This window comes from Orycteropus afer, unplaced genomic scaffold (assembly GCF_000298275.1).
Source record: "Orycteropus afer afer isolate SDZICR_OR568_19922 unplaced genomic scaffold, OryAfe1.0 scaffold00632, whole genome shotgun sequence".
Classification (NCBI taxonomy): Eukaryota; Metazoa; Chordata; class Mammalia; order Tubulidentata; family Orycteropodidae; genus Orycteropus; species Orycteropus afer.
This window is the reverse complement of record NW_006922219.1, coordinates 984,261-997,946: the sequence shown is the minus strand read 5'-3', so window position 1 is coordinate 997,946 and position 13,686 is coordinate 984,261. Positions and strand designations below refer to the sequence as shown.

Genomic DNA, 13,686 nt, shown 5'->3' with positions numbered 1-13,686 from the left:
CTTCTAAGGTAAAAGTGCAATCATGTTTCTCCCCTGTTTAAAATATTTCAGTGACTTACAGTTAACTTTTGGAAAGAATTATTTTGGCCAAACCTGTATGTTCAGAGTCTTGCACGTTTTTCTGCTTCTTCTCTCTACCCTTTTGAACCAGCCACAATGACCTCACTTGCACTATCACAATCATGCAACAAAATCTTTCATTTCTTGGTCTGTTTTAGGTGTTTTCTCTGCTTGATTTAGATAATTCCAGCTGCCTTTTTAGATTAGATTTTACTTCCTTGTTGCCTTTGGAGAATAAAAAATCTCATTGCCTACTTCACCTTTCTCAAAATGCTTCATCACTTGCCTACTTAATTTTATCATGTCAATGTACCCTTAACTAAACTAACAAACAAAGGACATGGACCAAAAAATTAAAAAATATTTCTAGACTAGAATAGTCTGAGCCTGAATTAGGATATAGACCTTTCTCTTAACAGCAGTTCACTGGAGCTACAAATATATTTGCAAATCTTTATGTACAACAGGGTAATAAACTCACTCCAAAGTACAAAATCCCTATACAATAGATAAATTAGCTAAAATTTAATCTGAAAGATCAAATGTCCAAAGCTTGAATGAAATACTCATGAAGGAAATATAAATATATACCTGAAAACAATTTTTTGTGTATGTCCAATTTTTTCATTTTACTCTTGAAGAAATTGAAGCTAACAGTGTTTTTCAGTTTCTAGTTCAATTCTACACAGCTAAGATAGTGTTTAAAGCAAGTCTTTCTTACTCCCTATAAAATAATTGTTACTGGTATACTGCCGTCAATTTGGATCCAACTCATAACGACCCCTCCTTTGGTTTCTGAGGCAGTATCACGACGGAAGTAGATTGCACAATCTTCCTTCTGAGGAGTGGCTGGTGAATTTGAACCCTCAGCCTTCTGGTTAGCAGTCAAATGCCTTAGCCACTACACCACTAATGCATTCTAATTGTCAACCTTTCAGTTAGCAGCCAAATGCTTTAGCCACTGCACTGCCATAGCTCCTTTTTTCTTCCATAGCTACTTCAACACCTTTACTGCTCTTGAAACTGCTTTGTAGCAGTGTTTATGTAAATGAGTCATGTGATTCCTGGGTCTGTTCATACACCAACTCTTTCACACATACCTGATATAAGAACCAATAACTTGCTCTTTAACAGCCTTCTCAATTGATATTGATACCAAAGTTCAAAACCATTACTTTGGAGTTTCCCAAATACATTCACATCTATTTTCAGTTAGATCCTCAACACAACCCATAGAAATAATTATTGGCATTTACAAGGGAGGAAATTTCATTTCAGCAATGGTCAGGTTGTTTAAAGTGAGTGCTTTTAATTTCTAGTGTCATGAAGGGCAATTAGGCCACCTGGCACCAGATCCCTTATTTTGTCCTCAAATTACTGCACTCCATCTTCTATGAATGAGTGATTAATACATATTCATGTTTTGTTATTGTTCATAACTCTCTTTATCTTCCTTGCTGCTTCCTACTGCAGATTAAGTAAATTAATGATAATGTCACTAATTAATGAATGCCACAATGAAGAATTTGTTCTACTAAGCTTTGCTGACCATCCTTGTATAGAGATTCCTCTCTTTGTTACTTCTGATAACATTCTCTGTGAGGTTCAGCTTCAATTTCTTAACATAATGGGTGATACAGAATGTCTGCTCTTGGCTATTATGTTCTTGGATCACTATGTGGCCATCTGTAGGCCTCTATACTACACTCTGATTATGAATTAGTGAACTTTCATCCCACTAGTATCCAATGAGTGGCTGAGTGGAATGACATATGCTGTCTCATAGGTCTCTGTTACATTCTGTGATCTCAACAAACTGGATCATTTAGTTTGTGAAATTCCTATTCTGATAAAGACCACCTGTGGTACAAAGAGTGCTAATGAGCTCACATCCTCAGTGGTATGCATTTTTATGTTAGCTGTTCCACTCTGCTTAATTCTTGCTTCCTATGCTTGTATTAGGGAGCTCTGGTAGCATAGTGCCTAAGGCACTTGACTGCTAACCAGAAGGCTGGCGGTTCAAACCCACCAGCCACTCCTCAGAAGGAAGATGGGGCAACCTACTTCCGTAGTAATACTGCCTCGGAAACCCAAGGAGGGGTCACTATGAGTCGGGTCCAACTCGACGGCACATAACAACAACAACATGCATGTATTGACATGCTGTGCTGAAGACTAAGACTTCTGAGGGAAGAAAAAAGGCCTTTGGGACATGTTCTTCCCACCTCATTGTAGTTTTTTTTTATTATTATTATTTTATGGCTCTGCCATTAGCATGTACCTTCAGCCTCCTTCTTCCATGCAAGGGACCAGCCCAAGGTCATGCCTCTACTCTATGGATTCCTACCCCAAACCCTTTCATCTACATGCTTATGAATAACGATATGAAGAGGGCATTAGTTAACCTGATGAGAAGGATTTTCAGTTCCAAGTGAAAGATGGTAGATATGAAATGAAATTATTTAACAATTAGAGTTGATTTATTCAAAGTTGCTCTAATACTGCATTCTTGTCTCTTAATTCCACAAATCTCATTTTACATGCTTCTCTTTCAAAATATGTCATGTTTCTGATATTTTTGATGATAGTTTTAGGCAAGGGTGATACTCAGAAGGCATACAACAACATAGATACTCTGTTTTTGAAAATATGTTATCTATTTGCTCCACAGTTCAATACTATGTTAAGTGGTGAGATTAATAATATTATTTATACTATTTCCTCATTAGTTCATGCTCATTGTGGATTTTCTATTACAGTGTCACCTGAGAAGCATTTTATTACTTTGTGAGTTTGGTCCATGTAGGATGGACAGCATGACTACACTGAACATTCATTGGGGATTACTCTGAGCTTTAGGAAGATTAGAAGCATTATAAAGATAAAATTTAGTCAGAAAAAAAATAAGAGAATTTATTCAGAAAAAGGAAAAAAAATCCAGATGTAGGAAGACAGTGTTGTTGTAGTTGTTATGTGCTATAGAGTTGGACCTGACTCATAGAGACCCCTTCTTCGGTTTCCAAGGTGATATCACTACAGAAGTAGATTGCCCATCCTTCCTTCAGAGGAGTGGTTGGTGAGGTTGAACCTTCAGCCTTCTGGTTAGCAATCAAGTGCCTTAGGTGCTACACTACCAGAGCTCCTAGTCCACATAAGTGAGAACGAATGCTTCAAACTAATAACTTCCATCTAGACATATATAGTCCATGGAACAAAGAAATTGTAATACAGTTGTTCAATTAGTCTTTGGTTGAAGTCATAAGGAGAATGGGTAAGGGGTGAAGAATAGGCCTCTGCTGGAAAATTGTATAGAGAATGACAGTGATCAATTTCAGAAAATAATTACAGAGGTTTTTGATCTTAATTATATAGCTTTCAGGTGGGATCATAAAACATCACTGGTGGATGTTTATACGGCTTTAACCAGATGCCTTAGGAATATGTGAAAACTTCTCTTGGTGCCAGGATCTCATTTCCCTGAAACAGGGAACATTTTAAGGGAACTGAAAAACTTCAGGAAAAGTGGGCTCCCATGCCTTTCACACAATTCTCTTTATCACATCTTTGTCATGAAGAAATATTTCTTGGGCTCAGTTTTTGCAAAAGACACCTGTGTCAAGATTCCATTCCTTAGAGTATATTTCTTGTACATTCTGGCTTGAACATAGAGAGAGAATGTTAGTTTTTATGACTTCTAGCAATTAGGCACTTGACTGCTAACCAGAAAGCTGGCGGTTCAAACCCACCAGCCACTCCTCGGAAGGAAGGTTGGGCAATCCTACTTCCGTAGTGATAACTGCCTCGGAAACTCAAGGAGGGGTCGCTATGAGTCGGGGCGGACTCGAAGGCATATAACAACAACAACAAGAAGCAATTAACACACCAAGATACCAGGAGTTTTTAAAGGAAATTAACTTTTAATCTGAGCAAATAGATTCCCAGGCAGGCAAATGAGTAAGAACAGTTTAATTCAGCAAGAGCTGAGTCAAATTCAATCATCCAGCTTTGGTCAAAAAAGATTTTCTGAATTTTTCCTGTACAGAAGTCTGATGAATTTATCATCCTACGTGGATGCTGTTGCTTATAAAAATTCATTATACTTCTTTTTTAAAATAATTTTTAAAAACTTATTAGTGTTTTCTGTGTTTTTGTATTTTAATTAAGAATTTATCACTAAATATTAAAGTGGATGGAAGAGACAAAATGTGTAAATAAATTTCTAAATGTCTCTTTTCAATATCATAAGCATAAATTTTCGTATCAGTGTGACAACAAAGAAGCGATGTTAATAATGACTCACGACCTAGAAATGATCCTATGCATAACTCAGAACAGCCAGAAATGCCTACAAAATCATGTAAGAATCAGTTTGAGAAAGAAATAACTTGTATTGGTAGTGTAGTGCCTAAGGCACTTGACTGCTAACCAGACGGCTGGCGGTTCAAACCCACCAGCCACTCCTTGGAAGGAAGGTTGGGCAATCTACTTCCTTAGTGATACTGCCTCGGAAATCCAAGGAGGGGTCGACTGTGAGTTGGGTCCGACTAGACGGCACATAACAACAACAACAACATGGAGTGGCAAGCAACTTGATTACAATATGTTTCTTTTTATTGATGAACATTTTGGATGCAAATTGTGCTTCACATTTGTATAAGAACTCCTACACAAAATTTCAAAATCTTATTATTAAATTAGTTATAATTTTAGAGAAAATCAATATATTTATAAGTATTTGGTGTTGAATTAATATGATGAGAATTCAAGCTAAATTTGTGTAGATGATCAAATGAAGACTTTTTGGGAAAACCAAAGGTCACTTGAACTTCTGGGAAGGCTTCTGGCTTGATCAAGATCTAAGCAAATTATTGGAAGCAACGTTACACACTATCCTGGACAAAAATCAACTGCATGCTAGATCCACTCTTCAAGAAATAACAAAGCGTTCGATACCAACTACCAGCTCTTGAGACTAATCAATGAACTTTGATATATTTAGTTTGGAAAGAATTCTAAGTAACTTTCAAAATTGGCTAATTAATAATAATAATTTTCCACATGCACATGAAAATATAAATTTTGTGATGTTAATGTATTTGATCTTTGTTATTTTTCAAGGTATCCTTTATCTAATTTAAGCCCCTTAATGGTCCATGCAATGTGTGCTTGATGTTTACCCTAAAAGCTTGGTGTTTCAAAGCCACCAAATGACACCTTGAAAGAAAGGCATGACAGTCTACTTCTGTAAAGATTACAGCCAAGAAAACCCTGTGGACTTCAGTTTTCTTCTGTAGCATATGAGTTGGAATCAGCTTGACATCAAAAAAAGCTTTGAATTTTTCTAAGTTTTATATACATAGGAATATAGTAATTTTTTCTTGTAATTGGCAAGTCTATCAAGATATATATGTAAAAACTGTGTTATAGACACTGGTTAGACTTTTTTGACTCTGTCAATATATCCTTCTGTCCTGAGTTCAATTAATGTATAGACTACCTTCCAGGCCTGTGAAGTTTGCTCATTTCAGAAATGTGTTATCCATACTCTGAAAAATCAAGATTTGCTAGGGTAAAATCTCAGGATAAACAATACTGAGAGTAGTGGTTGGCAAAACCCATAAAATTGTTATATTTGCACCAGACTACATTAGACTGTACTTGTACAGTTCTCTGGTATATATGTTCAGTATATTTCAGCATAAAGGATAATTTGGTTAGTGTTTGACATTGAAGGGAAGGTACACATTGTATCTGAAGGCAAAAGTGTGCCCTACCCTTGATGTAATGTGTGAGTAATCCTGAGACTGATTTGTCAAGAAATGTGATCGAGCATTTAATTTTCCCAAGCAAGGAGGCCTTTGCTGAAAAACAAAATGAAGACTGCAACGCATGTTAACTTCTAGTTGTAAAGACATTGAAAAATGCTGACATACATTTGAGAGAGACTGTAAATTGGAAACCAAGAGGCTTTAACAAGAATATTCTCCCTACTAGATACATCTTGAGATATGCACAACATAATAACTGCAGGCCACACCAGAAATAATGTCCCATGAGGTAGTAGAATGATAATTAAAATAAACACAAATCATGATTCTGGTTCAATAGATCCCTTAAATGTAGTATAAACCCAATGTCTTTCAAACTGATAGTCAGAATTCCAATGCCTTGGAGTAATCCCAGAGATATTGAGAAGTGATGATGGGATAGAGAAGGATTAAATACAGCAGGGAGAGGAAAATTCAGGTCAGATTGTATTTGGAGGCAGGGTGTAGTGTGAGAGAAAGATACAAGGATGTAAAATGGCTAACGACTCTCCTAGTATAATCAGAGAAGTCATTTTACTACATGCTTACATTATTAAACAACAGTGTATTGACTAAATGCTCAAATTTTAACCAAAGTGAATATATGTATATAATACAAACAAACACTTAATGAAACTTCAACACTATAAAGGAGAAATTCATAAAATCTTTTTGGCAAAGGCTGAAACATTGAATATGACTCAGTTCTTTTTATTTATTTCTTTTAATTGTGATTTGGGTGAAAGGTTATAGCGCAAATTGATTTTCCATTTCCATTCAACATTACACGCATATCTTGTGACATTCTTGCAAACTCTACAAAGTAACAGCACTCTTGCCACCTCCTCCCTGTGGTCACCACTTCCCTTAGTACTTATTCCTATTCCTGTCGGCCTTCTTAGCTTTATCCCTGGGCAAATGCTGCTCTTTGGATCTTGTATGGCTGATTGTTCTGAAGGGTACACAGCTTCCTGACACTATTGTTCACCTTATAGATCTGTCTATCGTTTGGCTGAAAGTTGACACAGGGCTTGAGTCCAGTTTCTGGCTTGAAGATGTCTATGGGATATGTTCTCAGTAAGTGTTTCTACCAATACTCCTAAGATCAAAAACCTGGTCTTCTTTATGAGTTTGCATTTTGCTCCACATTTTTCTCCCACTCTATCGAGGACCTCCTACTGTGATCCTTTTCTCAGTGGTCAACATTGGTAGCCAGGCACCATCTAGTTATTCTTATCGCAGGGTCGTGGGGTTGAGGTACACGCCATCCATTAGTTGTTTCCATTAATATTTCATTGCATCTTTGTTTCTTCAATTTTCTTTGCCCCAGGTAGGGAGAAGTCAATACTGGCACTGTATATGAACACTCACAAGCTTTTAAGACCCGAGTTGCTACTCACCAAAGTAAGATGTAGAACATTGTCTTTGTGGACTATGGTATGCCAAATGACATTGATGTCCCCCAAGTCTACGGTCCTGAGCCCCCTTGCCCAGTCACTCATTCCTTCCAAGTGTTAAGTTATGACTGAGAAGTTTCTGTGATTTTGCCCACTGTATGCATTCATGGATATATTTCCAGCACATATAAATAAATACATAGGTAGAAATGTTGTTGTTAGGTGCCATTTAGTCAGTTCCAAGTCATAGTGACCTTACATAAAACCAAATGAAACACTACCCAGTCCTGTGCCATCCTCAAAATCTTTGCTATCCTCAAGCAAATTGTTGCAGTTAGTGTGTCAGTGTTCTCTTACCCTTTTTCTCTGACCCTCTACTTAACCAAGCATGATATCCTTCTCAGAGACTGGTTCCTTCTGATAACATGGCCAAAGTAAGTGAGACAAAATCTGGCCATTCTCACTTCCAAGGAGCATTCTGGCTGCACTTCTTCCAGAACAGATTTGTTTGTTCTTCTGGCACTAATGGTATTTTCAGTATTCTCCAACAACACTACAATTCAAAGGCATCAACTTTCCTTTGGTCTTCCATATTCAGTGTCCAGTTTTCATGTGCATGAGGCTATTCAAAATATCATGTCTTCGATCAGGCGCACCTTAGACTTAGAGGGATATCTTTGTTCTTTAACACTTTAATGAGGACTTTTGCAGCAGCTTTGTCCCATGTGATGTTGTTAGGTGCCAGCAATTTATTTCTCAGTCATAGCAACTCTATGCACAGCAGAACGAAACACTGCCTCGTCCCATGCCAGCTCCACTATCCTTGCTATACTTGAGCCCATTGCCACAGCCATCTCATTAACGGCCTTCCCTTCCTTCATTGCCCATCCACCCTACCAAGCATGGCATCCTTCTCCAGGGAATGGTCCCTTCTGACAACATGACCAAAGTAAGTGAGATGAAATCTGGCCATTGTTGCCTCTAAGAAGCATTCCAGCTGTACTTCCTCCAGGACAGATTTGTTAGCTCTTTTAGCAGTCCATGGTACTCTCAGCATTCTTTGTCAACATCACAACTCAAAACCATCAACTCTTTTTTGGTCTTCCTTATTCATTGTCCAGATCTAACATGCATATGAGGAAACTGAAACTACCATGGCTTGTGTCAGGCATACCTTAGTCCTCAAGGAGATATCTTTGTTCTTCAACACTTGAAAGAGGTCCTTTGTAGCCAATTTGCCCGATGTGATATTTCACCTGATGCTCTGACTGCTGCTTCCACTGGTATTAATTGTCAAACCAAGCACTGTGAAGTCTTTCACAACTTCAATCTTTTCTCCATTTATCGTGATGCTGCTTATAGGTCCAGTTGTGAGGATTTTTGTTTTCTTTATATTGAGATATAATACATACTGCAGATTGTATTCTTCAATCTTCATCAGCAAGTGCTCCAAGTCATCCTCACTTTCAGCAAGCAAAGTTGTGTCATCAGTATATCACAGGTTGTTAATGATTCTTCCTCCAATTCTGATGCCATGTTCTTCATGTAGTCCAACTTCTCTGATTATCTGCTCAACATATAGTTTAAATAAGTATGGTGAAATTGTACAATCCTGACACACTCCCTTCCTGATTTTGAACCATGTGGTGTACCCTTGTTCTGTTCAAATGACAGCCTCTTGGTCTATGTACAGGTTCCTCATGAGTACAATCAAGTGCTCTGGAATTCTCATCTTCTCAATGTTACCCATAATTTGTCATGATCCACACAATCAAAAGCCTTTGCATAGTCAATAAAACATAAGTAAACATCTTTCTGGTATTCTTTACTTTGAGCCAAAGTCCATCTGACACCAGCAATGATATCTTTATTCCATGTCCTCTTCTGCATCTAGATTCCACCTCTGGAAGTTCTCTGTCAATATATTGCTGCAACCATTTTTGAATTATCTTCAGTAAGATCTTATTTGCATGCAATATTAATGATATTGCTCGATAATTTCCACATTCTGTGGGATCACCTTTCTTTGGAATGGGTACAAATATGGATCTCGTCCAGTCAGTTGGCCAGGAAGCTGTCTTCCAAATCTCTTGACATAACCGAGAGAGTGCCTCCAGCAGGATATCTGTTTGTTGAAACATCTCAGTGGGTATTGTGTCAATTCCTGATGCCTTGCTTTTTGCCAATTCCTTCAGTGTAGCTTCAACTTCTTCCTTCAGTACCACTGATTCTTGAATATATGCCACCTCCTGAAATGGATGAAGATCAAGCAGCTCTTTTGCTACAGTGACTCTGTGTGTTCCTTCCATCTTCTTTTGATATTTCCTGCTTCATTCAATATTTTGGCGATACAGTCTTTCAATATTACAATGTAAGGCTTAAATTTTTTCCTTGTTTCTTTCAGATTGAGAAATGGTAAGCATATTCTTCCCTTTTGGTGTTCTACCTCCAGGTCTTTGCACATTTCATTATAGTAATTGGCTTTGTCTGCTCTAGCTGCTCTTTGAAATCTTCGTTCAGCTCTTTTATCTTGTCATTTCTTCCATTTGCTTTAGCTACTCTCCACTCAAGGGCAGTTTTCAGAGTCTCCTTTGACATCCATTTTGCTTTTTTTTTCCTTTTTTGCCTTTTGACCTCTTGGTTTCTTCATGGACGGTATTCTTGATGTCATCCCATAATTCTTCTGGTTTTCAGTCATTGGTATTCAATGTATCAAATCTATTCTTTAGATGGTCTCTAAATTCAGGAGGGATATATTCAAGATCATATGTTGGTTCTCGTACACTTGTTTTAATTGTTTTCAACCTCAAGTTGAATTTGCATACAAACAGTTGATCAGCTTCTGGCCTAGTTTTGGCTGAAGATATTAAGCTTTTCCATTGTCTCTTGCCACAGATGTAGTCAATCTGATTCCTGTGTACTTCTTCTGGTGATGTCCATGTGTATAGCTACTGTTTGTGTTGTTGACAAAAGGTATTTGCAGTGAATAAGTCGTTGGTTTTGCAAAATTCTATTATGCTATCTCCAGCATTATTTCTGTCACCAAGGCCAAATTTTCCAACTACTGGTAATTCTTGTTTGTTTCCAACTTTTGCATTCCAGTCACCAGTGATAATTAACACATCTTGATTGCATGTTTGGTCAATTTCTCACTGCAGAAATTGATAAAAATCTTCAATTTCCTCATATTTGGCTTTGGTGGTTGGTGCATAAATTTGAATAATCATAGTATTAACTGGTCTTCCTTGTCAGTGTATGGATAGTTTCCTCTCACTGACAGCATTATACTTCAGGACAGATCTTGAAACATCCTTTGTGATGATGAATGCCATGCTGTTCCTCTTCAATTTATCATTCCTGACATAGTAGAAATCCAGAACACTTCACTTTCTGATTCAAAATGCCTGAAACCAGTCAATTTCAGTTCACTAATGCCCTGGATATCAATCTTTATGCATTCCATTTCATTTCAAAAACTTCCAATTTTCTTAGATTCATACTGCATACATCCATGTTCTGCCTATTAATGGTTATTTGCAGCTGTTTCTCCTCAATTTGAGTCCTGTCATGTCAGCAAATGGAGGTCATGAAAGCTTTATCCATTTTATTAAGGTTGGTTCTACTCTGATGAGGCAGCTCTTTCCCAGTTGTATTTTCAGAGCCTTCTGACCTAAGGGGCTTATCTTCCTGCACTGTATCAGACAATAATTCTGGGCTATTCATAAAGTTGTAGAGTAATGTATCAGACAGTATTTCTCTGTGATTCATAAGGTTTTTTTGGCCATTGTTTTGAGAAATGGATGGCCTCTTCCTTCTTCCTAGTCTGTCTCAGTCTGTAAGATGTGTTGAAACTTGTGCACCATGTGTAATCCTGCTTATGTTTGAAACACCAGTGACACAGACTCAAGACTCATAGCAACACATAAGCTACCATAATATGAAGAACTGACAGACAACTTTGTCTCTCTCCGTTGTTCCACACCTCTCTTCCCTCCCCTTACCTGGATCCTGTGGCTCTGTCGGTCATCTCTGGCTTTTCCCCCACTTCTTGCCTCCTGGGTTGGAGCCTGGGTCATCATCCATGAAGAAAGCAAGAGGTCATTAAAAAGATGAGAAAGGAAGAAAAGACCAAAATGGATGTCAGAAGATACTCTGAAACTTGCCCTTGAGTGGAGATTAGCTAAAGCAAATGGAAGAAATGACAAGATAAAAGAGCTGAACAGAAGATTTCAAAGAGTGGCTCAAGCAGATAAAGCCAATTACTATAATAAAATGTGCAAAGACCTGGTGTTAGAAAACCAAAAGGGAAGAACATGCTTGGCATTTCTCAAGTTGAAAGAACTGAGGAAAAATTTTACCCTTGAGTTGCAATATTAGAAGATTCCATGGGCAAAATATTGAATGATGTAGGAAGCATCAAAAGAAGATGGATGGAATACACAGAGTCACTGCTCTAAAAAGACCTGGTTGATTTTCATCTCTTTCAGGAGGTGGCATATGATCAAGAACCAATTGTATTGATGGAAGAAGTTGAAGCTCCACTGAAGGAATTTCCAAGGAACAAGACTCCAGGAATTTATGGAATACCCATTGAAATGTTTCAACAAACAGATGCCCCACTGGAGGCAGTCACTCAGCTATGCCAAGAGATTTGGAAGAGAGCTACTTGGACAACTGACTGGAAGAGATACGTATTTTTACCTATTCCAAAGAAAGGTGATCCCACAGAATGTGGAAATTATCAAACAATACCATTGATATCAAAAGCAAGTAAAATATTACTGAAGATAATTAAAAAATGGTTGCAGCAGTATATTGACATTGAATGTCCAGAAACACAAGCTGGATTCAGAAGAGGACATGGAATGAGAGATATCATAGCTGAAGTCAGATGGATCTTGGCTCAAAGTAAAGAATACCAGAAAGATGTGTTTTATTGACTATGCAAAAGCATTTGATTGTGTGTCATAACAAATTGTGGGTAACATTTAGAAGAATGAGAATTACAGAGCACTTAATTGTACTCATGAGGAAACTGTACATAGACCAGGAGGCTGTTGTTCAAACAGAACAAGGGGACATCACACAACTTAAAAATAAGAAGGGAGTGTGTCAGTGTTGTATCCTTTCACCATACTTATTCAATCTGTATGCTGAGCAAATAATCCGAGAAGCTGGACTGTATGAAGAAGAACATGGCATCAGCATTGGAGGAAGAATCATTAACGACCTGCTATATGGTGATGACACAACTTTGCTTTCTGAAAGTCAGGATGACTTGAAGCACTTACTGATGAAGATTAAAGAATACAGTCAGCAGTATGGATTACATCTCACTTAAAAGAAAAATTCTCACAACTGGACCTATAAGCAGCATCACTATAAATGGAGAAGAGATTGAAGTTGTCAAAGACTTCACATTGCTTGCTTCTAAAATTGACACCAATGGAGGCAGCAGTCAGGACATCAGACGTCATACAACAAAAACAAACATGCTGCCATTCAGTCATATCTGACTCTAACTGACCCCTCTTTGGGTTTCCAAGGTGGTATCATTATGGAAGTAGATTGTCCAACCTTCCTTCTGAGGAGTGTCCGGTGGGTTTGACCTGCCAGCCTTCTGGTTAGCAGTCTAATGGCTTAGGCACTAAGTCAATTTGCTGCCAAGGACCTCCTTCAAGTGCTGAAGAACAAAGATGTCTCCTTGAGGACTAAGGTGTGCCTGACAAAATCCATGGAATTTTCAGTTGGCTCATATACATGTGTGAGCTGGCCAATGAATAAGGAAGGCAGAAGAAGAGTTGATGCTTTTGAGTTGTGGTGCTGGTGAAGAATGCTGAAAGTAATATGAATTACTAAAAAATCTAACAAATCTCTCCAAGAGGAAATGCAGCTGGAATGCTCCTTGGAAGCAAGAATGGCCAGACTTCTCACCTACTTTGGCCATGTTGTCAGAAGAGACCATTCCCTGGAGAAGGATGTCATGCTTTATAAGGTGGAGGGTCAATGAAAGAGGGGAGGGCCCTCAATGTGATGGACTGGCACAGTGGCCTCAGCCACGGGCTCAAGTATAGCAAAGATAATGGGGTTGGCATGGGACCAGGCAATGTTTCGTTGTGCTGTGCATAGGGTTGCTATGAGTCAGAGATGACTTGACAGCACCTAACAACAACAAAAAAAAAACATCTTTTTTAAGACACCTTTGTCACAGCCTTTGACAGAAGTAGATTGCCCAACCCTCCTCGGAAGGAAGGTTGGGCAATCTACTTCCGTCAAAGGCTGTGACATAGATGTCTTAAAAAAGATGAAGTTTTTTTTTTTTTTTTTCCCACAACATCTTGATGTGTTGGAACACATTCATTCACAGGAGATTCAGATCTGGTTGGGGAGTAGTTTGGAAATGATTTAGTAAAGTTTATAAC

At 38.1% G+C, this 13,686-nt stretch overlaps 1 pseudogene; it reads left to right on the top strand.

The window, feature by feature from the left end:
* The first annotated feature begins 1,552 nt into the window (after nt 1-1,552).
* Nucleotides 1,553-2,495, top strand: LOC122151674 (annotated as a pseudogene).
* The last annotated feature ends 11,191 nt before the right edge of the window (nt 2,496-13,686 follow it).